The sequence below is a fragment of the Aegilops tauschii genome, chromosome 6, assembly GCF_002575655.3.
Source record: "Aegilops tauschii subsp. strangulata cultivar AL8/78 chromosome 6, Aet v6.0, whole genome shotgun sequence".
Classification (NCBI taxonomy): domain Eukaryota; kingdom Viridiplantae; phylum Streptophyta; class Magnoliopsida; order Poales; family Poaceae; genus Aegilops; species Aegilops tauschii.
In genome coordinates, this window is record NC_053040.3 from 149,479,494 (window position 1) to 149,483,001 (window position 3,508).

General features: G+C 52.6%; 1 non-coding gene across 1 annotated transcript; it reads left to right on the forward strand.

Moving 5' to 3' along the window:
- The first annotated feature begins 1,573 nt into the window (after positions 1-1,573).
- On the forward strand, positions 1,574-1,712 carry LOC120967629 (small nucleolar RNA Z247). Its single transcript, XR_005761355.1, has one exon. It is a non-coding gene; the product is annotated as a small nucleolar RNA Z247 (small nucleolar RNA).
- Positions 1,713-3,508: the final 1,796 nt, after the last annotated feature.

The following is a 3,508-nucleotide window of genomic DNA, read 5'->3' on the forward strand; positions in this document are numbered from 1 at the left end:
GGCCATGCTCATGCACCGGCGAGCGCTCGCGCCGCGTAGGGAGCCAGGCCCGCACCGGCTACCTCGCGCCTCTGCGCACCGGCTACCGCGCGTCGTCACGTCGCGCCGTGCACCGGCTCCCGCCGCCGTCGCGTCGCCCCTCGCGGCTGGGTGCTCCTCCCCTTCGAGCTCCCATGCTGCTCCTCTCCTTGCGGCGACCCGCCTCCACGCGTCTGCGACGCCTGCGCCGGCTGCTCCGCCGCCCGCCCCTTCCCTGGTACGATGTGGAGGACGACGACGAGGTAGACGGGGGCGCCGGAGCCGACGCACTGGGCGTAGCGGCGAGGCAGCGTGCGATGCGGCCGACGGGCTTGTGAGAGAGAGAGGATGGGCATGTGTGGACGGGAGCGCGTGGTGGGCCAGGGAAGGAAAGGGAAGAGAGAGGAGAGAGACACTGGCAGATGGGCCAGCACCTGCAAAAAGGCGAAAATAGCCCCCAGGCCCCCCCCCCAGCTTCCTGGGTTTGCGTTGGGGTCGCCGGCTCTATTTTCGGCCAAATCCGGCGCTAATCGGGCTTGTGGGGGCGTGAGTGGGACTTTTTTTGTGCGCCGGCGGTGAAAAAGTGCTTCTGGGGGCCTTCCTGGGAGACGGGTGGAGATGCTCTTAGACTTCGTTCACCATCGCGACTAATCTGGATCGTAACTGACTCGAGCGTGCTTAGAGACCCGCCCAAGAGTGCCCCGTGGCATGCTGATGGAAAGAGCTGACGATCCATTTGGGAAATGTGATTGGGAATGCTAACAATTGAAATTGCTAAACATATTGTAACGTGACATACATTGTAACGTAGCACATGTAGCGCCGACTAGGTTGTTATGATCGATCTCTATTCTCCTGTAACCGTAGCCTTATCTCTCCCTCTCTTTCCTTGGTTCATAAGTTGTAATCTCAACCAATTGTATGTGCTATCCAGGGAGGTGCGCCCATGTTATATAAACACGCAGCGCGTCCCTCCAACGAGGCAAGACGCTTAAGCCAATCTTCACATGGTATCAGAGCCTCCCTCTTCCTATACATCTAGCATCCATCGTTTTTCATCCACGAGCTCGCCATGTCCTCCTCCTCCACCAGCGCTCCTCTGGCCGGCCTCAATGGTTAGGTTACAGAGAAGCTCACCCGGACGAACTACGTCCTCTGGTGTGCACAGGTCACGCCACAGCTGATCGGGGCTGGTGTCTTCGGCTATGCCAAAGGAACAATCAAAGAACCAGAGAAGTTCGTCGTCACCAAGGACAAAGACGGCAAGGAATCAGCCTCGCCGAACCCTCTTCATCAAGTCTAGGTGCGGGAAGATCAGCAGGTATTGGCATATTTGCTGGTTAATCTTTCCACAGAAGTTCTTGTCCAGGTGACCAACATCCACAAGGCGCACGAGCTCTGGGCTGCGGTGGCGAACATGTTTTCGTCCCAGTCCAGATCGCGCGTGAACAACATCCGTGTCGCCCTCTCCAACGCAGAGAAGGGCACGCTGACGGTGGGCGCCTACTTCTCCTATATGCGTGGCCTCGCCGACGAGCTAGCAGCTGCTAGCAAGCCTCTAGATGAGGACAAGCAGATCTCCTACATCATCGCCGGGCTGGGTATGGATTACCAGCCACTGGTGTCGGCCCTCGACGCCCGCACCGAACCTGTCACGCTCGATGATATGTTTGCTCAGATGAGCAACTTTGATCAGCGTGTGGCGATGTTCCAAGGCAGCAATGGCAGCGGTTTCAAGTCCTCTGCCAACGCCGCTGTTCGTGGTGGCTCCCGCCACCGTGGTCCGCCGCGCGGCAAGAGCAAAGGCAATGGCAGCGGCAACTACAGCAATAGCAATGGTGGCGGTGCTCCTTGCACCGGTGCCGGCGGACGGCCCTCCTCCAACAACAACAGGGGCCGCCGTTCCTCCTCCAATAATCGCCCTGATGTTGTCCGCTGTCAGATATGCGGGAAGCTGGGCCACTCCGCCAAAGATTGCTGGTACAGGTTCGAGGAAGATGAAGGTGACTCCTCCCAGGACGAAAAAGTTGCTGGTGCTGCCGAAGCCTCATACGGTGTAGATACAAATTGGTACGTGGATAGTGGTGCTACAAACCACATAACTGGTGAGTTGGAGAAAGTAACTATGCGGGAGAAGTACCGTGGTCAAGACCAGATCCACACCGCCAGTGGAGCAGGTATGAGGATCAAACATGTTGGTCATTCAGTTGTTAAAACCCCTTATCGTCCAATTCACCTCAGAAAAATACTACATGTCCCTAGTGCATCTAAGAATCTTCTTTCCGTCCATCGTATTGCTATTGACAATCATGTGTTTCTCGAGTTTCACCACTTTTTCTTTTTTGATCAAGGATCAGGCAACGAAGAAGGTTCTCTACCGAGGTAGATGCGTTCGAGGGCTTTACCCGTTGATTCCGGAGTTTAGAAGATTCAATAAGCAAGCATATGGTGTCACCAAACTCTCAACGACGAGGTGGCACGATAGACTAGGGCATGCATCTTTTTCCTTAGTTGAACGATTGCTTAGGAAGAATAAGCTCCCATATGTTGGAGAGTGTGATATTGAAACCATTTGTGATTCTTGTCAAAGAGCTAAAAGTCATCAGGTACCCTATCCAATCTCTACTAGTATTTCTACCAAACCTTTACAACTCATTTTTTCTGATGTGTGGGGGCCTGCCCCCAGTTCAGTTGGTAGACACACATACTATGTTAGTTTCATCGATGACTATAGCAAGTACTCCTGGATCTATCTTCTTAAGAAACGATCTGATGTCTTTCAAGTGTTTCAAAACTTCCAAGCTCTCGTTGAACGAAAGTTTGACAGCAAAATTATTGTTGTCCAATCTGATTGGGGAGGGGAGTACGAAAAATTAAACTCCTTTTTCCAAACTCTCGGTGTCTCTCACCAAGTGTCATGCCCTCATGCCCATCAATAGAATGGGTCTGCTGAACGCAAACACAGACACATTGTTGAGGTTGGCCTTGCCCTTTTAGCTGGCGCATCCATGCCCCTTAAATTTTGGGACGAAGCTTTTCTAGCCGCCGTTCACATCATTAACATGTTGCCTAGTAAAGTCATCAACAATGAAACTCCAGTTGAAAGACTCCTCCATACCATACCAAACCAGACTATACATCGCTTCGTGTCTTTAGTTGTGCATGCTGGCCAAATCTTAGGCCATACAATCAGCGCAAACTTATGTTTCGATCAACACAATGTGTTTTCCTAGGCTATAGTCCCCAACACAAGGGCGTAAAATGCCTAGATGTTCCCACTGGACGCGTCTACATATCTCGTGACGTTGTTTTTGATGAAACCAAATTTCCTTTCGCTGATCTACACCCCAATGCCAGTGCACTCCTTCGCAAAGAAATTCTTCTTCTACCTCCAAGTCTAGTCGGCAATCATGGGGAACACAGCTGTAATGATCACATGACTAATCCTCCTAATACCTTGGCTGAATTGTGTGATGATGCAGACCAGAAC